General features: G+C 34.2%; 1 pseudogene; it reads left to right on the top strand.

The window, feature by feature from the left end:
* LOC111182426 (anaphase-promoting complex subunit 10 pseudogene) overlaps nucleotides 1-26999 on the top strand; it is a 44512-nt pseudogene that overhangs the window by 2914 nt on the left and 14599 nt on the right.

Here is a 26999-nt window from a genome sequence, read left to right as displayed (position 1 = left end):
CTTTTGTGCCTCTCTATCTCTTGATCCATCTATCTGCTTTAGTATGAACTGAACTATATTTTCAATTCTCTATTTACATGTATATCCTCCCAAAAGACTATGAGCTTCATGATGGCAAGGATTGTCTCAGTCACCTTTAGGTGCTTATCACACATAATAGGTACTCAACAAAGTTTTAAACTGAAGTATTAGAATATTTATAAAATCATGACATAAATAAAAGTATAAGAGCACAAATTTAAATAGGAATATTGTGATACATATATTTGAGACCTCACTAAATTAAAAGCAAGGCCACAAGGTAGGAAATTATAAATAAATTTGATGTCAAAACCAACACCACAGAGGAAAAACAGGTTTTGGGGGGCTGACCAGCTTTAGACACTGAGTTAGCACAAAGGATGACTTAAGTCTAGTATATTACGAGTTACTCAGAGGTTTTTTTAAAAAAAAGACATAAAGAGGAAAGCTAGTATATGTACATATTTGTTAAGGCATATTCTAGTGGGAAATTTTGAGGGGTGGCCACTTTTGGAAGTTCAGAACTGTACCCTTCTAAGCCCTTACCCCTTTACCTGGTTTCAAGTGTCTAGTCAGGTGCTTCAACTGCTTCACATCTCTAAGGTCCAGATCACAGAATCTGTAGTGTCCTTTCATTTTTTAATACCCTATGGGTCTCCAATACTTCCTCCAGAGCCCCAGTGCTTCCTTCAGGCATATTACTGCTTGTATATCTATTAATGCTCTATGTTTTTTTCTCATTTCTTAACATTTTTGCACATGCTTTTCCTCTGCCTAAAACTCTTCCTCTCTCTTATGTCTGAAGTGTCAATTTAGCTTCCTAGAAACTTTCCATGATTTTAAAAATTGATGCCCCTTTATGTATGACCAGAGCCCTGATATGTCTTCACATCATAGTATGTATTACATTACTGGGTAATTACCTATTTACCTATCATTTCCTAGACTACAAGTGGAAGGATAAGTACTACATATCTTAATTGTAGTTGTCTGCCCAATGCCCAGAACTGTCCCTGGCACCTAGGAGCTCAATAAATGTGTGTTGAATGATTACTTAGGGTCCCTCAGAGAACATTTCTGTCCATAACACCATGTTATATTAGGGACCTGTCACTTCCTGCTTCTTGTGCTAAGCAGAAAGAGGCCAGACACAATTTCGTTTGTTCACTCCGTTTGATTATTAGGGCTGTTCTCTTGCAAAATCAGACATCTCAGTCATGGCATGTTACATACTTGGATCATGCTGAAGTTACTGATCCTGCGCTTGCCTTTGACATCACAATTCCCAGATTTTTGACCTGTCAAAATCATAGATATCACAGGTTTCCTGGCCTCTGCTTTGATTTTATGGTTGCTGGCTTGTCAGCTTGCTGCCAAGAACTGAGAGTCCACATTGTTTAGTTGCCTCTTTGACCTGGGGTCATCTGGACCCTTGCCTAATCCCTCATTTACAGCAATCTCAGAAACTTGTATTCCCAGTTTCATGATCTCAGACTCAAGCCGCAGTCCCTAGCCTGACTAAACCCCGCCTAAGTCCTCTTGCAAAAATGACTCGAAAAACTGGTACCTATATATAATTATGAAAATCTGAAGAATATTGAGAGCTGAAGGATGGCTTAAAATAAACATCTAATGTAAAAAAGTGTTAATAAGATGTTTACCAGTCCTTCATTAACATGCAAAATGGAACTAGAGCAAATTAATATTTTGTTTCTATACATATGAACTTATGAGAGATAAAAATAACATGTCAGAATTATGTGGGTGTTACAAAGGAAAATATTACTATTTTAACAATGAATGTTTTATTATTGTTATTAGTAGTAGTAGATTATATTGTTTTATTTGGTTTGTTATGAGGCTGTGGCTGGGATATGTGATGCACAAATGAAAGTGTATGTCCAGTGCAAAGGATGGTAGGTATTTTGCCCTGAGATTATGCACCCAAGTTTGTGAACCCAAGCTGAACTTGCTAAAAGACCTGCAAGCTGGCAAAGCAATGGCAAAATGTATCTGAATCCAAGCATAATCATGGTGAATAAAACGGAATCATTCAGGTTCAGAACAGAAACTGAGGGAAAGGCCCTACAACCAACAACAGAGAAAATTTCTCAGGTGATGCCCACTGAGGGAATTTCTAATCCTATAGGGAAAGGAATGGGAGTTTGTGCATTGGTCTTGTGAGGAGAGCTCTAAGAGGATAAAACAGACAATATGTATAAGACTGGAGGGGAGTGCACACATTTGGTATTTCACGATAGGGGCAGTGAGAGAAAATGAATTGTTTGCGTAGATCCTTTTGCCTTAGGATTGCAATTGCCTGTAACAATATTACAAAGGCTGGCTCCTTTGGTTCAAGAAAAACAAATATGGAAAAAAAAAAAGCTTTTTTGCATGTCTATTTTCCTGAGAAAGCATTTCTAGCATTATTTTTTTCTTTATATTCTCTAACCTTAGGTGACACTGACTCCTGGGGGACTGGTCTGGGCTGTCTTCCACTTACGTTTAGTTTATATATTTATTTTTGCCATGGAGAACTTTAGGGCCGTGTCAAAAAAATGCTTGCTCCTACCCCCAGAGTCAGCAAGAAAATGAATCAGGTTTTTAAAAAAATTTCCAGTTAAATATCACCTCTTTATATTCTATCCCTCCATTTATTTCCCAAACTTCGATAGAAAATAAATGAATGAATGAATATATCATTCATACATACATACATACGTACATACAATTAGGTTCCCTTAAGTGAATCGCCTCTCTGTGGTGAACTCCTTCCGGAAATACTCTATGGACTTCTGAGGACTAATCATCCCCCAGATTACAAACACGTACAATCTCCCCACCTCAAGACACACACACACATATATACATATACACCCTGCTTCCCTAATTATTATTTTTTTCACAATTCTTTAGTCAGGGGTCTTTATGTAATTTTTAATCATTGTATTTGGGTTCACTTTTATCAGTGAGCCAAATAAATATTCCTATTAAATTCTTCAAGATCTCTACTACCAAATACATTTAAAAATTCAGTAGAACACTACAGCATCTTTTTATGAATATGCATGTATAATAGAACACCTATAGCTACTTTTGTAAAACACATATCTAAGCATATAGACACCCACACCAACATAGAAAAAGCAGAGATAATTAGCATTGTTATTTATTTAGAAAAACTCCTACAAAATGTACAAAGTTAGAGACTTCAGAAGTAATAATCACATTTGAAATTACTTAAGTTTATGATGAATTAATACAAGCTCAAGACCAAGTTTCTGCAGCTGTAATCAACAAACTATTGAGAATATAACACTCTTTCCAGAGTCAACATAGGTATTCCTAGTGAATCAGAGAATTGAGGCTCTTTCAGGGAAGTAATATGTAGAAGTTGAAGGAGGAGCCATAAACACTATAATCCAGAAAAAATTGAATATATAATAATTGAAGAGTAACTACAGTCTATATAATGAGTATATAACTTGACACACTGACAATACCTTCCTTTCAAGTATTAAATCTACTTAATCTATGATAAAAATAAATGAGTTATTGTACGTCTATTTATCCTGCCAATGGAAAAGTTGTACAAGAATTGAGAGGGTTAATGAAAAATTAATAATAAAAAAAGAAGGGCAAAAGATGATACAAGTAGTGTGTTGGATGAGATATAGGGTCACAGACATTTATAGAGTCAAGAGAGGAGAAAATTGAAGGGGATTTGATCACAGTCTATAAATACCTTACAAGTACTATCTGTATAAATGAAAGAATGTGATAATTCAAAGCATCAGAAGACGGAAGGACAAGGAGCACTGATCTGGAACTAAAGAAAAAATGTCTCAGCCTTATATTAAGAAATACTTTGCAACAGTAGGAGGACTTTGCATTAGAAATAAAAATCAAGGACAATACATAAAGTTTAGAAAAGGCCTGAAAATGATGTACCTATAAGTACAGAGAATAAATCAGAAATGACAAAGGGAAGAATGGAAAACAGTGACACTCACAGGATCAGAAGATGCACTTGTTCAGGATGTGTGAAATGTTAGCTGCCAATCTTTCTGTTAAATAAGATTCTCTAAGTCTCATCCTAAGAAACTATACCAAAACTTGAAAACGTTTAAATAAATGAAAAAATTTAGCCTATATTATAACCAACTATTCTACTATACTCTGACACCCAGTAATTTCCAGCTGTTGGCTATGTTCTTGCATTTGATAAAGAGCAATGCAGTTAAGTGATGATAGCTGGAGTTTATGATTGTAGATTTACCTAGATTTTTTGACCCACACAGAGATCTATACATAGCATACTCTTTATAACTGCTTTAATTATACAGGTTCAGACCCTCTCCTAAAGAAAATGTTAAATAATAACAGTAATTAAATAATAAAGAGATCACTGAAAACAAACATATTTCTTTCTATACATAATACTTTTCCACCCGAGAAAAAGGAAAACCCAATAAAAATTACATATTTCCTTTTCTTAAAAAGGACTAAACATTAATTCTCTGATTAAATAATGAAAAATTCATTGTTTGTTGATTTCAGACTGCTTTCAATCATTTGGGTTTTTTCATTGCTCAAACTTCAGATTTTACCTGCTTCCTCTATCCTTTCCTCTTACGAGTGAACCTCCTACTGCCTTATCTAAAGCTCCAAAGTTTTTCAGTTTTAAGAGAGATGCTTCCAAGAGTAACAAGAGGTTTGCTGCTCCCTTGGCAAAGGGTGTAGTCAAAGATGAATAAAGGGATTATTGAGAATAAAGAAGCGCTTAGCTGGCATTAAATGAAAGGAATTTGCTGTGGACCAAATTCATTAATTCACCCACTTTAAAACAAACAGACAAAAAAGAAAATTAAAGATTTTCTAATCATCTTCTATGTATCAGGAGCTGAACTAAGTAGATTTAAGAGTATGAGAAATTTCTAGCTAAAGATGATTTTGATCCAATCCAGCTATTTGGCCTGGTTCGTTTTCACTTCCCTAGTTTCCTGTACGTATAACTTTGCAATGCTCAATGCTTTGCAGGTGGAGAAAGTGGAGACTGGTTATCTAGGAGTTTTTGATAGGGCAATCTCTAGGATGCTAGTGTTTATACTGTTGATAAGGTTGACTACGTTTAAAGGCTGGGTAGAAAAGTAATGCAACCAGAAAGAGATGATGTCCTTAGAGAACACAATATTTAATAAGAGCACATGATAAGGAAAAAGTAGATTCAGAAGAAATTAAAAATTAGAGAAGGTGGAAATCAGAGCTGATAGTCAGAAAGAAGATTTCAGAAATTCCAAATTATAGAATTTAGAATCTGAAATCAGAATTGAGTGGTCATTGGGTTACTATTATGGAATGGAGATGCAGGTGACTGTCAGCAAGGAACCCAGAAGTTCTTAATTGGTGAAATAAAGGATTTCAGTAAATGATACATTAGAGTTATGTAGATGTTTTTATGTACATTAGGAGTTATAAACAAAACAGAAAATATCTTCATAATTTAGGTGTTCAAGTAAACTCATTTGACTTTTATGTTAAGAACATTAAAGGTCAAGTTCGCCAAATTAAATGTAATTTATTCTTCTATCAAATATTCTTTTGTAGCACACGATTAGAACTATTAGAACATCACTTGATTATTGAATTTCACTGTCTTAGGCTTAACATCAAAACATGTAGCAAATGTTTAAAAATGAGTAAAACAGCTAGACTCTAAAAAACAGATGCAAAATATGTAATATTACTATATTAACTCTATAACTTCTCCTTTTGGCTCCTAGGCTCCTACTTATATATGAATACTACACATATACATATATACAGCTTTGATGACTGATGAAATAGCATAATTTCAAATTATTTCCCTCTCCCTCCCTTCTTCCTTCTTCTCTCCTCTCTCTCTCTCTCTCAATCATCAAATTCGAAATGTTACTTAACAAGTTTAAATTAATTATGTGTCCCATACTGAAGACTGGCCTATAATATTATATCTTAAATCACATATTTTTATAAGACTTGAGTGCCTAATAGAATTCTTGCAAAACCTATCAAAGTGTTTCAGAACATACGAAATATATCAATTGGACAGAAACAGTTCTTCATTATGCTTTACACACAATTTTGCTCAACTGCTTATTTTAATTAGAGCAGAACTCTAGCTTCTGCTCATTGGTTTAGCATAAGCAATAAAATGAAGTTTATTTAATTTTCTAAAATAAGTAAAGCAGAGTAAAGTTAATTAAAAGTTAATTACAGAATAATGAATCATCTACCCTTGCTGTGCTAGTGTTGCCCAGATGATTAGATGCTGTCCTTCCTGAATACACTTCCATTCCCATAAGCTGGGTATTCCCTTCATTCCATGTTTTTCATTTGTGTCCTTTAAAAGTTTATGCTGCCTTTTTCTGAAGGTGTCTTTTTCAGGAAATACACACGTACATAGATGTACCTACACACACCTTCCTAGTTTCTCTCCTTTTATATGCTTTCCTCAGGCATAATTTTCATTTAGACTTCTGATTGCCTTTTAAATTTGACAGAATATACCTATAAAATTCGTTAGTAATTGTTTCATTTCCCAGCATGGCATGTGTAGTTAACCTTGAAAGACAGATTGGACGTTAACTGTAGTGAACCCAACCTTTGCCAGTATCACAAAGGTCATGGATCTGTTCTCCCTGGTCCTGTGTCTTCAAGTAGAAGGTTTTGTACATATTGGAATTAGAATGCTTTTATTGCTCATTAATTCATCATTAAAATGATGTTAACTAATCATTCTCTATAAGGCTCTGGCGTACAGATTTTCTGGCATGAACTGCTACAGCTGGCTCCCAGCCACTTACACCTTCCTGAAAACAACAGCATTCATGTTTTTGGTAGACTTAAATCTTTTTGTCAAATTTTATTGTAAGTAGTATGTCTTATAAACTTTCACTGGGAATATAATGTGGCTTATACTGAGAGTATCTTAATTTTTATGAATGGATATATATATGGAAACACTTGAATTTCAATTTTGTAGCAGGCTTCTCATAGTATAAGAAATAATGTGCAATGAATATTATGTATACACCTCAATCATGTGTCTTGCATCTTGACATAAATATGAAGGCATTTTAACAAATACTGTTACTTAAAATAGGGAAAGAAGTGAATCAGTGTAACTTGGGATATTTACATTGATTCAATACATTCACTTTAGATATTTTTACTCCTTGACTATGTGTCCAGTCTATGTAAGCAGCTATTAGTTTTGCAAAATCATATGAGATTCAATGGTACAAATGTGATATGAACTAACTACAAACAATTGAATTCCTGAATCCTTCTTTAAAAGTATACAGATCTTCCTTGACTTACAATGAAGTTACATCCCAATAAACCCACCCTAATTCGAAAACACTGTGAAGTCCCAAATGCATTTAATACACCCAACCTACCAAACATCATAGCTTAGCTTAGCCTACCTTTAACATGCTCAGAACAAGTAAGTTAGCCTACAGTTGGGCAAAATCACCTAACAATGCCTATTTTATAATAAAGTTTGAATATCTTGTATCATACCACATTCCACTAGCCCGAGAAAAGATTCAAATTCAAAATCTGAAAAACTGTTTCTACTGATTTTGTATTGCTTTCACACCATCAAGTCAAAAAATCATAAGTCGAACCATGGTTAACTCGGGGACCATCTGTATTCTATATTCTACATCCATAATTTTTCAACCTTCTGCTAAAGGATACATGTAGAGGCATTTATGTTCCCACATGTTGTTAATCAGATGTTAAATAAGAAGAAAATAGATGGAAAAGACCTGAAAATAAAATTTTGAAAGGATCTTTTACACAGGGACTATGAGGAGTTGGAAGAGAGGGTGCAATCATGTTTTCACAACTTCTTACTTGCTGCCGTGCATTTATCTTCACTATTCTAACACTTTCCCTCATTCTTCTTTTCAGATTTTTTTCCTGCCTTTATATGTTAGTTATGTGTGCAACTTCTTCACTATTATATTCTAATTTTCTGGTTCTCAATTTTCCAAACTTTAATATGATGAGAATAATGGTTCAAAAAAATAAAACCTTTCAGTTCAGAAATGCTGACTTCTCTTTCAACTATCATTTTTAAATGTTGATTCAAAACTTCATATTCAACTCCATCTTGTAAACACGGATCTTGGCTGTTCTTTCCATTTGCTTATGAAAAATATGTCATATTAGGAAAGTGCCATTTTGTGAGGGGGGTTGTTCACTATTTTTTTCTTGGCATTACAATTTTTATGGTAATGTTATTTTGATCCATTTGATTCAGATACTTCTCTTTAATAATGTCTGAAATTCTTGGTAGAGAAAAAATAAAAGAATTCAACCCATACCATAAAGTGAATTATGGGTAGTTTACTATAACTGTGCAGAAATAAATTATACGTAATGATGGAAATTCCCTCTTCTAGCTTTTTGGTTACAAAGAGAGATGGTCAAACGGATGCCAAAATGTGCCAAGTTTTTATAAACGGCTTCATATTATCTTCATTCCTGGGGAGAGTTAGGTCTCAAAATGTTCCACTCTCCACAGAGACAAGTTTGTGATTAAAGACTCCAATCTTAACAATCAGAAAGCATTTCTATAAGAACACGATAGAAAAAACTGTATGGATTTCAAAGCATTCTACATATATAAGGATCTATTGTTTTTGTATTATTTTTACCTCCTATCATTACTACCAATTTATACATATATTTAGAGTGCAACTTTTATTGTTATGTAATTGCTCCAGTTAATACATAAACAAACACCCAGTTGTTATGTCAAGAAAATCCAATTAATTTATAAATTTTATACAAAATATGACTGGCAGGTAGTGACATCATAAAACGTTTAACTTCTCTGCATTGAACCATATGAGTCATCTATTTGGACCATAATAGAGTATATATGTATGTTTGAAAGAATTTTTTATATGCTTAACCAGTTACTTTTAATGTTTTTGAATTCTTATTTATTGAATCAAAAGTTTAAACATTATAAGAAGTGTAAAATTGGCAGCACCATGTGTGGAAACTATGAGAAACCATAGATGAAATAATAACGCAACACGGGCTTATATAAATAATGGGACAGAGTGTGTTTCAAAAATCCACGTGTTAAATAAAATGTGTTATTATATTAATAATAATTAAGATGTCCTAGAACAGCTAGTTTATACAAATTATTAATCATATAAAGTGAGAAAAAACAGTAAATAAGTAACGAAACTCTAAGCCAGCTAGTACAGTAGGGCAGAATGTGCTTCTTTCATGTATATGTAATATAAATGAATAACGGGAAAGCAATGGACATAATATGTTTGTTAACATTTTTACTCTGCTTCACTGAAACTTTCTGCTCAATATGCTATAAGAAAACAAAAATTATGCAAAATTAGTCTCAAATGTCTTTAACTCTGCCAACTAAATTAACCTCTGAAGGAAAATATAAATTCATAAACCATTGCCAATCTGTGAATGTTGTTTAGGGACTTGTGCAACACAGTAACACACTGAACAGATTGACAATGCAGTCCTTCTCCAACATAGTATTGGGTTGGCCAAAAAGTTCGTTCGGGTTTTTCCATGTCTTACGGAAAACCTGAACGAACTTTTTGGCCAACCCAATACTTGCAGAAAGAAAAAACTTGCTGGATTCGTTACCTAGTATTGACATTATGGCTTCTAGAACCCAAATAAGAATCTGTGCTGCCTGTTTCAGGCATGATGATCTCCGGTTCTGTTTGAGATAAGAGGGGCATGGCATTAGCACTTCTAAAAGGGAGATGGAAAACCAACGACTCAATTTTCAGAACAGCACGTTGCTACACGTTGGTATATCTTCTGATGGGAAAGGAAAATCAAAAGGAGTCAGTATTGCTAAGAGAGCTCTCTAAAATGGAGCTGGGAGGCCAATGATGAAGTGTAACTTATGCATGTCTCAGCCTGGATGGGATCTGACCTTTTCACTACTTATTGCACTTAAAGAGAGTATCCAGAACATCTGCCAGAAACTCAAGATACTTATGGAACACTTAATCTAAAATAACTCACGATAACCATCCCTTAAGACAAATATTTCTTTTCTTGTGTCAGAGCACAACTTCATGGCTTTTGCCTTTTTAAGCCCCTGACTCCTTCTCCCCAGAACACTCTTTCTGGGGAAGAACAAACCTGTCTTCCAGATTCTAATTCTTAAGACTCCAAATAAACAATTTTATTACTTGAAGACTTCTGAATTATTTTTTGGTTAACGTTACAGACAGGAGGTTTTTTTTCTAACCTCTTTTATTGATGTATCCCCCCGTCCTAGAACATTGCCTCATACTTACAGGCATTCAGTAAAACATTTCTGAATGAATGAATGTGAATCATTAAGATATCTCACTGAAGGAGAGAGGAGAAATACTTTCTCCTAAAAGAATAAGCATGAATGTAAAATGTACCTCTTTCTAACTATTTTGGTCTGAGTACTGCAGCTTGCAGCAAGCTAAGCCAAACTCCTAGGTCATTTCTTTTTATTTCTCTGTATACTTTTTAAAACTTTAAGTATAATTGATTTACAATATTGTGTTAGTTTTAGGTATACAGCACAGTGATTCAGTTTTTTGCAGACTGTATTCCATTATAAGTTATTATAAGATATTGGGTATAATTTCCTGTGCTATAGAGTAAATCCTTGTTGCTTATCTATTTTATGTACAGTCGTCTGTATCTGTTAATTCCATACCCCTAATTTTTCCCTCCCCTCTCTCTCTCCCCTTTGGTAACCATATGTTTGTTTTCTATGTCTGAGTCTGATTCTGTTTTGTATATAGATTCATTTGTATTATTTTTCAAAGTCCACATATAAGTGATATCATATAGCATTTGTCTTTTTCTGCCTGACTTATCTCACTAAGCATAATATTCTCTAGATTCATCCACGTTGATGCAAATGGAAATATTTCATTCTTTTTGTGGCTGAGTAATATTCCAGTCATAAAATCGTCTGTTGCTGGGCACTTAGGTTGCCCCCATGTCTTGGCTATTGTAAACAGTGCTGCTATGAACACTGGGGTGCATGTATATTTTTGAGTTAGTGTCTTCGTTTTTTCCAGATATATACCCAGGAGTAGAACTGCAGTATCATATGGTAGTTCTATTTTCAGTTTTCTAAGGAACCTCCAAACTGTTTTTCATAGTGGCTGCACCAATTTTACACTCCCACCAACAGTGTAGGAGGGTTCCCTTTTCTCCACACCGCCTCTAGCATTTATTATTTGTAGACATTTTGATAATGGCCATTCTGACCAGTGAGAGGTGATATCTCATTGTGGATCTTATTTGCATTTCTCTAATAATCAGTTGATGTTGAGCATCTTTTCATGTGCCTGTTAGCCATCTGTATGTCTCCTTTAGAAAAATGTCTATTCAAGTCTTCTGCCCATTTTTTGATTGGATTACTTGTTTTTTTGATATTGAGCTGTGCGAGCTTTTTCTATAGTCTCGATATTAATCCCTCATCAGTTGCATCATTTGCAAAAAGCTTCTCCCATTCTATAGGTTGTCTTTTCATTTTGCTGATGGTTTTCATTTGCTGTGCAAAAGCTTTAAAATTTAAATAGGTCCCATTTGTTTATTTTTGCTTTTATTAATTTTTCCTTGGGAGACTGATCTAAGAAAATATTGCTATGATTTACGTCAAAGAGTGTTTCACCTATGTTCTCTTCTAGGAGATTTATGGTTATATGGAACTACAAAAGACTGCAAATTGCCAAGGCAATCCTGAAAAAAAAGAACAAAGCTGGAGGTATAACCCACCCAGACTTCACTACAGTAATCAAAACATCATGGTATTGGTCCAAAAAACAGACACATTGCTCAATGGAACAGAATAGAGAGCCTGGGAAGAAACCCATTCACCTATGGTCAATTAATCTATGACAAAGGAGACATAGTACATGACAAAAAATATACTATGGAGAACAGACAGTCTCTTCAACAAGTGGTGCTGAGAAATCTGGACAGCTACATGTAAAACACTGAAATTAGAACATTCCCTCACACCATATACAAAAATAAACTCAAAATAGTTTAAAGATCTAATTGTAAGACATGACACCATGAAACTCCTAGGCCATTGGTGAGTATATCATTAACTCAGCCAGTTATGTTTTTCTCTATTTGCAGACCTGATCATCGCTTCTGCTACAGTTCCATCTATCCTCACATCAAAGACTACTCTGGTTGCCAACCAGAGTTTATCTCTCACTTTCGTAACATATAGACAAGGGAAAAGAACACCAGCAGGGAATATAATCCTTCCCCTTTATAAAATTTAACACTAGCTTGTGTTTACCTGGCTAGCCACATCTCACACCTCTCTTTCTATTCCCACACTGCTGGAACACTGCGGGGAAGAGAAGAAGCAGCCAATTTTAAGCTTAATTTTAATTAAAATGATTAACAAGCCCAAGAATTTCCAAAATAATACTTCAAGGTTTATGCTGACAGATCCATACTGAGGGCAATTAAAGTCGCATAGCCTTCCCTTGCCAAAAAACAAAATCTAGCCAAAGAAATTCTTAAACATTTCTTTTTTCATTCAACTATAAAATTATTTATTGGCTTTAGTTGACCCACAAAGAATATGATCAAATGTGGAAAAGACAGAGTTTACTAGTTTCACAAGCAACTATTCCAACTATCAAACTAGCAGGTTACATGAGTTGGAGATCTTAGCCCTGTTCCATATAACAGATAGATGTCCACATCAAAGATAAAGTCACTGCTCTTGAAACCTTTGGAAAAACTCAGCAGAAACCAAAAGGCAGAATGGCTTTGAGGTTAAATTAGACATCAGACTAAAAAAAAGTGAACCATATCATATGAAAATATATCACCTTCTTTTTGCAAATAGCGGATCAAAAATTACTAGATCAAAGAAATTAGACCTATATTTTTAAAAGAGAGACAAAGGACATATATTTCTATTTCTAAAACAGAATACATTCAAATAAAAAATAAATTTAATCTTTTTACCTTGCATTTTTATGTACCAAAATGCAGAATAACCCCCAATATTGAAAGTTACAGAATATAATCTAATTAAGTCTACACTTTCCATAATTCTTTCACTATGTCAAAACAGTTTTTCTTTATTTGCGAGCCTTATGCAAAACAGTGAACTTCATATGTATACATAGAGCTGATTCACTTCGTTGTACAGCAGAAACACAACGTTGTAAAGCAACTATACTCCAATAAAAAAATTAATCCTGTGGAAATAAATGAATCAAACTGGCTTGCCATTTTAAAGACAGAAATGTCAGTCGTTTGAGAGGCCGTGTCAAATTTTGGTTAAGAATATGGTCATTGGAGACATCTTCCCTGGGTATAAATCCTGCCTCTGCTGAGAGCTCTGTTGACCTTGGAAGAGTTACTTAACTTCTCTGTTCCTCAGTATACTCTCTCAAGTGAGGATAACAATAGTACCTAATTCATAGATTTGATTGAAAATTAAGCGAAATAATGCAAAGAAGGCTTGTTATGATATCTAGGAAATAATAACTGTTCAATAAATAAATTTCTGTTTTAGTCAGACTAGGGGAGAAAGGGACAGGGCTCAGCGAATCCTGGAAGTTGCTACAGATTACATTTCCTAACTAAAAGGAGAGGAGGGAGACCCTTGTTTCTATTAAAAGGACCCACAAGACATAAATACAGAGGTAATCTTAGGCCAACTATTAAATGTTAAGGACCCTAAATTGCCCAGGATCGTGGATGCTCTATGCCACGTACTCCTCCAAACTCTACAGGTCTATAAGGGTAATGGATTATGGAGTTGAAAGAACAGCATTTTAAAAATTATCCCTTAACCATTCCTTTATAGGTTTGTAATGTAACGAATCACCTTATCCAAAATTTAGCTCAGGTCAATTTCATATCATCTTTCTAAAACATATACTTTAATTCTATACTTACGAACAAGGTTTGCAACTAAAACTTTAAAATTGCCTTTGTTTTCTATATGTCTCAGCGTCATATGGATGTCAACTCAGTTATTACAATGACTTAATAGGGAGTTTTTATTTAAATCTTATATGCATAAAGGTTTAGAAGTCAACATCGTCTACATGAAGATTTTCTCTTTAGTTTTATCATGTAAATTTAATTATAGCATATACATGATAACTTGACACTAGTTAATCCAGTAAAGTCCATTTTGGTAGCACTCATATAACAGTTCAACAAATACCTCCAAATGTATAAATATTTATGTTCTTATAATTGTGGAAAAGTTAAAAATGCCCAAGTGGCTAAATTATTTTTCATTTAAGACATTTTTAGTTTTTAATTCAAATCGCATTCAAGACATTTTTAGTTTCCAATTTGATACCTCATACTTGGTTACAGATACAAACTTATTTATAGAGACTCAAAGCACACTGTATATTTATAGGTGTTTCTACATATTTAGAATGTATTTAATGAAGGTCAAGAATAAAACTGCAAATGAGGTTTATGGCATTGTTCTAAAGGTTCATTATTATCATTGTGTGGGAAAGTATAATTTTCTTAAGAGAAATGATGACATATACATAATAAAGTCCCTGTCCGTGTCATGACAGCTCAAGAGCATGCCATCGTTACCACCTATGTCACACTGCAGGTGTGCCTGCTATATGGGTGACAGCTACTGACTTCTCTGATCAACACATAATTATCTCTGAATAAAAATGCACGTTGAAGTTAGCTGGACATAATGGATTGAAGACCCAGGGCAAAATTATCTTTGTCATGGCACATAGCACCACCTGGGGGTAGGAGAGGGCTAGAGAGAAGTGTTGGCAATGATGCAACCTTGAGAAGCCTGCTGTGGTGTGGGTACTTCTGGGGTGTTCATGTTTATCCTGCTTGTCTTCTTTTGGACAGAAGAGGTCACTCGGTTAATGGTTAGGATGCTCCTGACAGAGAAAGTTTCCCGCTGATAGCGATATTCTCCACTGATCTAACTGTATATCTCTCCCTCCACAACTAGTTTCCATTTGCAGAGTCCCCTTCCCCCATAAGATAATAAATATCATATCACAAGGATGGCAGTGCTCCTTCATGGAACACTGACTGTTTATTAGAGGCAAAAAAGTTTAAGGGAAATGCTAACAATGTTCATTAATGGCCCGCATCCAGGTTTAATGAGGCATGTCAATATGCGGACTGGGCAACATCAGTGGCATAATAGTGGTGGTAAATGGGAGTAATTGTATCCAATTGTACGGCACAGCTTCCAGGAATGAGCCCGAACTGCCAACTGACAATGACAGAGCAATTATGGGAAGGCAAGCGAGCTGTGTCAAATTAGCACTTGGTGAGAACTCATTTTTCAGAGATGTGCTTGCTCTACACCACCACAAGTGATAGCTACTTTATTGTGAGTGATAGGAAGACCAGCACTTAGACTGATGTTCTGATTTGTCAATAGCTGTATTTGAAAGCTTAGTGTCACAAATATATAGAGATATTCAGGGAGAGAGGCACACTGCTCATGATCCGAAGGATAAGAACGTTGCCGAGAAGGTCATCTGTCAGTGTGAGCTGTCAGAAAGAGATCACACTCTATGAAAAGGGAACATTCAGCCGACTTAAGTAATTATCTTTGACTGAGATTTGAAGATGTCTTCTTTTGTTGGCCTACATTGACTGCATAATTTATAATTTACTGCAATCAGCAAAGGGCCAGGAATTGTAACTAAGAAAATTCTTATTTTATTTCCCATAATTACTTTTTTCTCTCTCTCTTTTTTTAACTCCTTTAGCACTTCAGAAGTGAAAAGTGGGAAACTGATGAAATTCATTTTTTCTATCTTTCTTAAATGACTCAGCCTCAAGTACATCAGAAACAATGTATTTACTTTTGACTGCTATTTCACAGAGCCATAGCTCTCTACCATCACACTATAAAAGGTATAAAACACCCCCTTTATCCTTGATGTATTTTTTTCTTGCTTTGTGGGATTACCAGTTAAAGAGGATAAAGTAGTAATTCAATTTTGTCTCTCTAGTGCAGAAAAATAAGAAAGAAAAAACAGATTTGGAGTACTGAGCACTGAAATTGTAATTCACATCCTCAGATTCTCATCAGTTTGACTGAGTTGTCAAAACCATAAAGAGATAACTGTTATGGCAAATATTTCAGAACAACTATATGGATTAACAGAATTTTCAATTCTTCTTGTCTTTCCCCCCACCCTGCCCTAGGACATATCACAGGATCAATGTCTGTAAAATAATTCCTTTGCCTTTAATAACCTTATGAAAAAAATATTTGGGGACCCATTATATCCTGGAGTGCAATAAGCCCCAAAATTTTATTTTTAATATATTTCTAGAAAAAGTAATTACTTAATTTTGTTAGCTAAAATAGGGATATGTAACAGTGTAGCTTTTGATTTATTTTATTCCCTGAATCCCTGAATTAAAAGAAGAACCTGTGAAGAAATATTAAACTTCTATTATTTGGCATCTTTATCAAATTCTTGCTGCTCTGTTTTTATTTTTTTCCTTATTGTGACCAATTGATTAATGAATTGTAACTAAAAATTACCAAGATTAGCCTGCCTTCTGGCAAAAACTGCTGTTTAATTCTAGGTGTATTGATTTACTGTAGAGATATTGACAAAAGAATTAATTTAAGTACTTTAAGTCAATATTACTTGAGTGGACACTTTACCTTTTAGGTATAAAGAAATACTCTTAGAATATTCTTCTATTAATATGGTGTAAAATTACTGTCACATAATAAACATTCATTTCTTCCCCTCTTAAAGTCTGCATAGGTTCATGCTGCTCTTTAGTTTTCCTCAAGACCCATCATGCACTCATATTTGAAATGAGTAATTGTGGGGTTTAGGATGTTTGCTAATGTATTTAATGTTTCCTCTAAACTTTAACTATTCTGCTAAAAAATATTTTGTTTTCCATAGTTTACCATTTACTACGTGAGATTATTTTAAATTATATACTTTGATGTTTCCGAAAGACTTTTTAATTATTTTTTTTAATATTTCAGAATTCTTTGGACCACTCAGTTTCCCATCATACAAAGCTGTTTAATTCACAATGCCTTTAGTAGAGGCCCATCATCTAGTCTATAGTGCCTGTGCCACTTAATAATGGAATAGTGCATCAAAGTGGCACTTAGGTCTCAAATTGTTATGTATGACTGTCAAAGCGGTAAGAAAAAAAGAATTAAAAAAGGAGTTGGGAGGGGTGGAAGAAAAACCCTTGATTTGTCTTTATACTGAAACGTGAATTTGTCAGCCAGGTTCTGAAATCACAACAGCATTGCATCCCCAGCGAGATGTTGAAATCTTGACAGGTACATATTTTTTTCAACTACAAACACTTCTATAATGAAAACTAAATATACAAATCTTATTTTTTTTAATTTTTTTTCTTTTTTTGCTCTTGACACACAGTTGTTGCCAATGGGATTTAATGTTCAGGTTCAAGTTGTCAAGAGAAATAACCAATAAGCAATCCAAAGAGCCACAATACAGATATGCAAAGGCAAAAAGCCTGGCTTCTGTGATATACTGAAAGGATTTGAGTGTATAATTAACCAAGTCCAAACCACTGGCACTTAATCTTCCTCCTAATGACAAGTAAAGCCCATTATAGCTCTCCGGGGGACAAACTGTAACTTGTTTAGTAGTCACCAAGGCTTTTGATCATCATTGTTCTTTTCACTTCATCATTTAAAGATGAGTTTGCTTTGGTCTGGCATTTTTCCATTTATCATTGCTTATTCTCAGAAAGAATAAAAGGGTAGTCCCCAATCCAGTAATGAAATTCTGTCATCCTAAGTATTTTTTTAAAATCTCCCTAAATATTCTTATAACCAGAACTATCTACTTTTGAGTCTGATTCAGAGTATTGCCTGTGTATATAATTTCTTTGGGTCTGTTTTGTGAACACTTTAAGTGCCCTGCCAACCACTATTAATACCTACAATGATGCTCAGTGTGTGGTAATTATTTACCTGCTGGTAGCTTCACTATATTACCAAAAACCTTATGGGTATGCCTGGATGTTTTCTGTAGGAAGAAGGAAGGAGACCTGTAGTTGTAGCGCTATTTCCAAGAAATTATAAATTGCAACTGGTTGTCACCCACTGCTCTATATAAATCAGTCTTGCAGAATTGCATTCAACCATTTGCCTGGGGCAAGTGATATTTTTGACAGGTGAGTGGAATTTTGCAAGGCTAGATAATGCTCCACAAACCACATATGAATAACTGAAAACTACAACTCCCATCATGCCCTGCAACTGAACATTAAATAATCATGACCTCTTCAGAAGTTTGTTTGTTGTTAATTTTATTTTATTGTGGTAAGAATACTTAACATAGGAACTACTCTCTTAACAGATTTTTTTAAGTGTATAATATAGCATTCTTATCTATAACACAATGTTGTACAGCAGAGCTCTAGAATCCTGGTAAACACCATTCAATTTTTTTTTTTTTTTTTTTTGCCTCTTTGAGTTTGACTATTTTAAATACCTCATATAAGTAGAATCATGTAATATCTGTCCTTCTGTGACTGGCTTGTTTCACTTAGCATAATGTCCTTAGTTTCACCCTTGAGGTGGCATATTGCAGGATTTCTTTCTTTTTAAATGATGAATAATATTCGATTGCATGTATATACCACATTTTTTTATCCACTCAACCATGGATGAGCATTTAGGTTGATTCCATATCTTGGCTATTGTGAATAGTGCTGCAACAAACATGGGAGTGCTACTATCACTCTGAGATCAGGATTTCAATTCTTTTGTATAAATACCCAAAAGTGGGATTGCAGGATCATATGGTAGCTCCATTTTTAATTTTTTTGAGAAATCTCTGTGCTGTTTTCCATAGTGTTGAACCATTTTGAAACCCTACCAATACTGTACAAGGTTCCAATTTTTCCACAACCTTGCAAACACTCGTCTTTTGTAGGTGTTTTTGTTTTGTTTTGTTTTTATAATAGCCATTCTAACAGGTGTAAGATGGTATCTCATTGGAGACTCATTTGTATTTCTCTGATGATTAATGATGTTGAGCATCTTTTCTGTTGGCCATTTGTATATCTTCTTTGAAGAAACATATATGGATCTCCTTTGTCCATTTTTAATCAGTTTTTCTTTTTTGCTCTTGGGTTGTATGAGTACTTTATATTACTAAACCCTTATCAGATACAAGACTTGGAAATATTTTCTCCCATTCTGTAGGTTGCTTTTTCATTTTGTTTCTTTTGCTATACAGAAGCTTTTAAGTTTGATGTAGTCCCACATAATAGATGTTCAGTCAGTAGAAGCTATTATTGTATATTGCTTGACTATTTCATTTCTGCATGTGTTTCCTTCTGTCCCTAACCAGGTCCAAGGCTGCTATGAGAAAAGGACAGTGATGGTCATATGACTTCACTTAAGTGTACATGGAGTTCCGTTACCTATGAACTGATTTGGAACCTTGCTTTGTTAATCAGAAGAGACAAAAACAAACTATAAACTGATCAATTGAATGACTGATTGATAACTTGCCTGATGTAGTTGCACTTATTTTTACTTTTATTGCCTGTGCTTTTGGTGTTATATCCAAGAAATAATTTCCAAGGCCAATGTCAATAAGCTCTTTCTTCCCCTGTGTTTTCCTCCAAAAGTTTTACAGTTTCAGATCTTACATTTAAATCTTTAATTAATTTTGAGTTGATTTTTATATATGGGGTAAGATAAGGGTCCAATTTCATTCTTTTCCAAGCAGATATCCACTTTTCCCAGCACCGTTTGTTGAAGAGACCGTCTGTTCCTCATGTGTTGTCATGTGATTAATACACGCCTTTTGAATCAGATCTCAAAATCCACAGAGAACAAATCGACATGACAGCCTTAGAAATGAGTCTTAGTATAATTCAGCTCTACAAATTGTTACCACAAAAGTTTCTACATTCTCTTACTCTTTCAGGAAGTAAAAGTTAGGATACTCCTGAAAACTCTATTTTCAAAAGACTATTGCAACTTAAAGAGTCATTTTAGTGTTTAAGCTTCCAAACATTAATTGATACACTCATCTTTGATTTTCTTTTTCCCTTTCCCTTATTGTCCACAAGTAATTTATCAGCAACTCCTTCTATGCCACTTCAAAAATCTATCCTGGAGTCCTTCTTCTTCTGTCACCTAAACAACTGTAGTAGCTCTCTGGTCTCCCTGCATTCACTATCACCTCTTCTGCTCTACATGCAGCGGGAGGAATCTTTTGGAAATAAAAATCAACCATGATCATTTCCGTTCCACTGACTACACTTGTGTTAAAATACAGCCAAAGGTCTCAACTTATTTGATGCCCACAACAGAAAGATCAAATCTCACTAAAATTCTTAATAGTCCCTGCTCTTTTTGACTCCTTATTATTACGTGGCTCCTTTTCTGTCTGACCCACAGCTCCACTAAACTAACTTCTCATAGGGCTCAATGCCAGTACTCCTTCTTCTGAGAAAGATTTTACTTGCTTCTCCAACAAAGAACATAACTTCCCCTGCCCCCAATATATTGGTAGCACAGTGCCGAATGTGTTCCTCTATCATAACATTTGTTATACTAAATTGAACTTTTCTATTTGGGTGCCTCTCTCCCACTTAGAATATGCTAATTTTGAGGACTGGCACTGAGTTGTATTCACAGGCTTGTATTCTGAGACTGACAGAGTATTTGGCATTCTAGACCCTTAATAAAATTAGTTGAATGAATGAATGAAACATTCCCTGAGGCAGGAGCCATTGTGTTACATTTAATTCAGTAGAATTATAACATCTAAACTGAAGACCTAGTTATATTACCTTGAGAAAGAAACTTTGGTTCTCAGTTTAATCACTTAAAAAAAAAAAGGGAAACACCATTTCCATCACATCCCTCATAAAGTTAAGTGGTTAAATAAGATATTTATAGAAAATTAAGTGCCTACTGCTTAGCAAACCTTCAATAAATGTTTGCTTCACATTGTTTCCTTCTCCATTTCTAACTGAACTCCCCTATTTAAAACTACACTTTCAATTAACTTATTAAAGAAGAATGGAACCTCTCATGAGATGATCTTTAAGAAGACAACAGAGAAACTGAGAAAAATATATTTAGTATTTAGTCTAAACTATGTTTAGACTATGACATGTTTGTGACTTTTTTCTTCCCATACATTTTACATCAAATAAGTCTCATTTGTCCACATGTTCACAATGATTGTGGCACTCAAACAACTGTTTTCTTAAAATGCCTTAGTATTTACTAAAAAATGGAAGGTCGGGACATTTCACTTGGCCATTTGAAATCTGAATAGCTCAAGGTTATAGGAATCTGTGAGTTAACAGGATGAGGTTTGTGGTTTAGCAGGCAGCTTTCTAACATACTGTCATAAATGAACTGAATGAAATACTACTGGCTGTCTTCTAAGGAAAAATAATCTTTCAGCTTGTAGTTATAATTTCCAAAAAGTTACAGACTTCTAAATATCCTATACATTAATGTGTAAAGGTTATATGGGAAACCATGTGAAGTAATCATTCCCATGAAGAAAATCCATGTATATTTATGTGATAGTTTAAAGAAAATGACCCTACATTTTATTTGGGCAAGTGAAGACGATAAGGGAATTATTTTCATAAATAAGTGAAATGTATAGCATCTACAGAAACAGGATAATATCAAAACTATACTCTCAAAATCAGTCACTATAAAAAGTTATAAAAAAAAAGTTATATTTGATTAACCAATGCCCGATCTGGAAGTCTACTTTTCTAAATCTGTATACAATTTGCAAGATGTTTCAGGATTTGCAGTGCTATAAATCTTAATGTATATGCATTTAACAAAAAAATCGCACAAAATACACACCAGGTCTATGAAAGAGTATTTAATGGCATTGCTTTTCTTGGTTTTCCAAGCAGGCTTTACAATCACATATTAATCCAGATTCCTTAAGCACTGTTTCTTAAAATTGGAATGGATGTACAGAATATGGAAAACAGATTAGTTTATTCAGTAATAAGTAGGTTATTTGATCCTGGCAGATTAGCCATAGTATGATCCTACCGCAAAGTTTTCCCCCCACCTTTCCAACTGTCACCATTTCCATTTAGAAGGAATGTAGAATTAGGCAAAGCCACAAGTGAAGCACTCCCTGTAGATTCTTACTCTTCCTAAGCCTTCAGCAAAATCTTCTCTGGAATCAGAAGGTAAATGAAATTAAGAAGCAATAATATATGGCTTGACTTGGGTTTTTTTTTTTCTTTGATCTGGAAGACACAACTACTCTGTCGGATAACTGTGTGATACAAATCAAACCTAGTGTGTTCCCCATTTGAAGCCTAAAACCAGTGCTTTAGAACAAACATCAACAATGTTTTCCTTTTAATTCTGATACCAGTTTATTCACGACACTTTGAGATTCAATTCTGAAGTGATAAAGTCTGATATGCCAATTTGACATCAGAAGATAACATCTATTATTTTTTAAATGTTGTAATTTTGACTCAGGTAAGTTTTCCAATGTATTTAAGAGTTGACCTTTATCATGATTTTTTTTTTCAAAAGCAAAAAAAGAAAATATCACAAAAATAGAAAATAAAGCTAGCCTTCATAAAGCAGAGCATGGACTTTTCAAACAGCAATTCTCTCTCTTTCCTATGAACATCAATGACATTGCAAACCAGACATGTAACAAAAAAGAGAAATACAATATACCCTGAAAGTGGAAAACAAGGTCAGAGGTGAGGCTTTAGCTAAAAGACTTTCTTTAGGCAACAGAGACAGCAAATCAAGCTTATTCTTTTTTCTGTTCGAATCCTCATAAAAAAAGCCATAATACTTCAGGTTTTTATTTTTCCTTCCATGAAGTGCTATGTTAACACTTTCCTGCATTGTTATTTCCAAACATATTATGCATAAACCAGCACTGAAAAAGACTTAATTTTTTAAAAAGGAAGGAAAGAAAGAAGAAGAGAGGGCAAGAGAGCTAACAGGCGGGAGATGGGACAGAAGAGGGAAAGGGAGGGAGACAGAGGGGAAAAGATAAGGAAAGGAGAGTGAGGGAGGCAGGTAGAGAGATACAGAGAGGAAGAAGAAAAGAAAACGGAAGGGAAGAGAAATTGGAGGGATGGAGAGACATGTTTTATTCAATGTGGTATATCTGATTTGGGTAAGCAAATTAATAAAGAAATCTAACACTATTAACAGAGAAATCTAAAAGTGTTTCATGGCATGAGGATACGTTAAATAAGTCTACCAGGTATGAGACCAGATTTCTGTATTTCTTATACTTTATCTACTTTATGATTTCCAAATTTATTTATTTTTGTCCCTTTTATTAGATAACTCTTATAAACGGACATCTACCAGATTCCTCACTATGATTTTTATTTGTTTATCCTTCTGAAGTATTCAACTCCTGGTGACTTCTACTTCCCTTAATGTATTTGTTATTTGTTCCTCTTTGCCTTATCGCTTTCTCTTCCTAAGTTTAAAACATCATCTTATCATAGGGACACATGTAGTATTATTGTTTTTTTTTTTAAGTCTGTTCCTAAAGAATGGACCAAAAGCAAAGTGGAGCCATTAGAATAATCATCTATTTCAATGCCCTAAACTGGCTTATTCAAAGCTCACAGGCAGAGGATAGACTGTTGTTTTACAAAAATAAATGTACTTATTTATAATCAATAACTGTTTAAACACTTTACAATTTATCAAAACTAATACAGAGAGAATATAAAGAATTTTGTATCAAAACTAATACAGAGAGAACATAAAGAATTTTGTCTTTGATCTGGTAGTCTATTAAATGATGAATTATTTCAACCATTCGTTATTATTCATTTATGCAATTGCATCTGAATTTCACTTATTTTATCCTATCCTAAAACATCCTTAGCCAATAACAAAGGTGTCTATCGTGTAGTATAAATCTTGGTGGTGAGATTATATTTATAAGTGTATCTAAGAAACAGAGTGAAGGGATTGTGACTAAATTCATAGTGGGGGAGGGGAATAAATGGTTCTATTTGTAAAGAAGAGGGGCACAGAACACTGTACAACAATTCTCCCTGAAACATTTGAAAATTGATCTCAGTTTGAGCTGAAGTCCTTACCAGCCTCACCTCAACAAAGTGCCCAAATGACTTTTTAAAAGGGTACAGCACAAACCAGGGGAGAATGAGGGAAAGGGCAGGTTTGAAACTTACAGTGTTTCTATAATCAATACTCTGCTCCTGAACAAAAGTGTAAAGAGGTGCACAAATGTGCTAAACTGCATTTCAAAAATGACATCGTAATTGCTGGCACTGCCCAGCCTACCCTGGCCTCAGCATTGCCAGGTTTTAAATTTATTTCAAACTGTTCTTCCAAAGCCTGCCTAATTTTTTTTTGTCCAAATAGCAGCAACTCGCAGTTAGTGAACAAAGCTTCAGGATTTTTTTTACTTACAGCTAAATTTAACTTTACCCATCCAATAAAAAAGAAATAAGGGAGCCTTTATTATCTCCCTGGATTTCTGAGTATGATACCACATCATAGAGAAGTGGTTATTAGAGACAATGGCCTACCAAGGTGAAGTTTGTAATAAAGCCTATTATGTGGTTTCACCATTGACACTAATGGAATGTAACAGTGATTTAGAATGATTTAATGGTTCCCAGGTTGTGCTCTAATAGTGCTCTTTATATTATGATGTATATCACAAAACCTAATGTGGCTGTTGTGATATATTGATAGTATTCATGCTGTTTCATTTTTTTAGAGGAATTTAAAAAACTGTCAAAGAGGAAAATTAATAGCTGCAACTGCTTTATTTTCAAGGGTTCTGTTTTTTAAATGTATGTGCATAAATTTCCATTTGGTGCCACTCTTAGGCTAATAAATTCATTTGCATTTTCATTCTGAGGTAATAAAGAAGTATGCATGTGTATACGTTTGTGTGTGTATTTATGCATGTGTGTATATACATATATATTTGTGTTTGAAATCCGACTTGGAGAAGACTGCACTGTCATTTCATATGTTTACAAAACGGTTCTATTAGATTAAAATGTACCTGAAGGAATAGTACAGGCGAAATCATAGTTTTATGGTGTAAGATAAAATTATTTACTTTCAACTGTGAAGCAGAAGGCTAGGATTTTAGTACTAGTTCACTAAAAAACAAAAACAAAATCCCTTGGGTAGCTGGCATGTGAGCTCTTAGATTTCTGAGTAAAAGGAGAATAGAATTAGTCTAAAAGGAGAACTGACGCAGCAACGATGCTCCTTAGAGCTTGTAAGCATCACAACAATGCCTGATCTTTTATGGAGGCATATTTTGAACTCAAATAGAAGGTGAACAGCATTGCAAAATTTAAGCCTCTTATTGTCGAAAGTTGTCAAACTGGAGAGTTGTAGATAAAACCTAAAAAGAGGGAGGGTTTTCAAGAGCTTCCATGTTCCATCTCTCAAACATTTTGATCACTACTTCTTATCTGCTCAGTTTGTTCTTTCTTTGGAATGTCCTACTTTCCCCATTTCCACGTAGCATTCTTTTCTCAAGAAATCTAAAAGACTTTCTATAAATCCTACTTAATTTATGAAATCGTCTTCCTCCTTTCCAGCCCACAGCAATTTTCATGGCTCTGACCTCCCTTTATAGTCAGTTAATATGCAGTTCATCTGCTGTTATATTTCAAGTAAACACATGATAAGCATTCGGCACATACCTTCTAGTTATTTGATAGATTGATGTGATTGCATACAACTTCACCCAATTCTACTGCTATCCAACCAGACCATGCCTTCTTGTGGAAAAGAAGGCTACCATATTGGTTGGATATGAGGCCTTCAGATATTGGATTACTTCAATAAAAAATAACAACTTGATCATGATAAGAGCTTTTTTATTTGAGGAAAAATACTCCTAAATTCTATAGTTAATTTATTACAAACTTGTACCACATAGAAAAAATATTACTTTTAATATTTACTTGAGGTACATAATTTTCTTTATGTTACTGTTGGTATTGCATCTTAAATGTAATCAGAGATATATCTGAATAAATATATATAACTTTTACCTTGAATCCCTCTCTCCACCTGTATAAAGATCACTAGCATACATCATATGCACATGGGTATACGTATGCCTATACATGTAAGTAGACTTCTGGTGGGTCCAGAGAATTAATTATAAGAGAAACAGTGCATTTTCATTTAATACATACAGGGCAACATATTTATACAAATGTACGTATTAACTTCAGGGCATTTTTAAACTATAACATTTGTAAAGTATATGACATTCAGTAATGAGCTAGTTATTAAATTAGCCTATTTAAATCTTTTCATTTGAAACCTAGTGGCTTATGTATCCAATTGGCCATCTTAAGCTCTCTTTGCCGAAGCTGGCAAATTAGAAAAAGTAAATAGAAGAGGAATGAGAAGAAAATTTGAGTAAATGAAAATACATCTTATTCTTGGCTTGGGGACACTCAATACTGCAAAGAGGCCAATTTTCCCAACAATTAATGTATAATGTAAATTTAATATTACACAAATTTTGGTGAGAAGTCAACAAATGATGTTAAAGTTCATCCAGAAAGCAGCCGCATAGCACAGGGAGATCAGCTCGGTGCTTTGTGACCACCTAGAGGGGTGGGATAGGGAGGGTGGGAGGGAGGGAGACGCAAGAGGGAAGAGATATGGGAACATATGTATATGTATAACTGATTCACTTTGTTAAAAAGCAGAAACTAGCACACCATTGTAAAGCAATTATACTCCAATAAAGGTATAAAAAATAAATAAATTATTTAATAAAGTTCATCCAAAATGTTAAGGTAAAAAATCTAAAACATTTTGAAAGGAAAAAGAAACTATTATTAAAACACATTAAAAAAAACAAATTTAA

This window comes from Delphinapterus leucas, chromosome 9 (assembly GCF_059928025.1).
Source record: "Delphinapterus leucas isolate spDelLeu-1000000601 "Yukka" chromosome 9, BTC_Dleu_Yukka2, whole genome shotgun sequence".
NCBI classification, from domain to species: Eukaryota; Metazoa; Chordata; class Mammalia; order Artiodactyla; family Monodontidae; genus Delphinapterus; species Delphinapterus leucas.
This window is presented reverse-complemented; position numbering and strand designations above follow the sequence as displayed.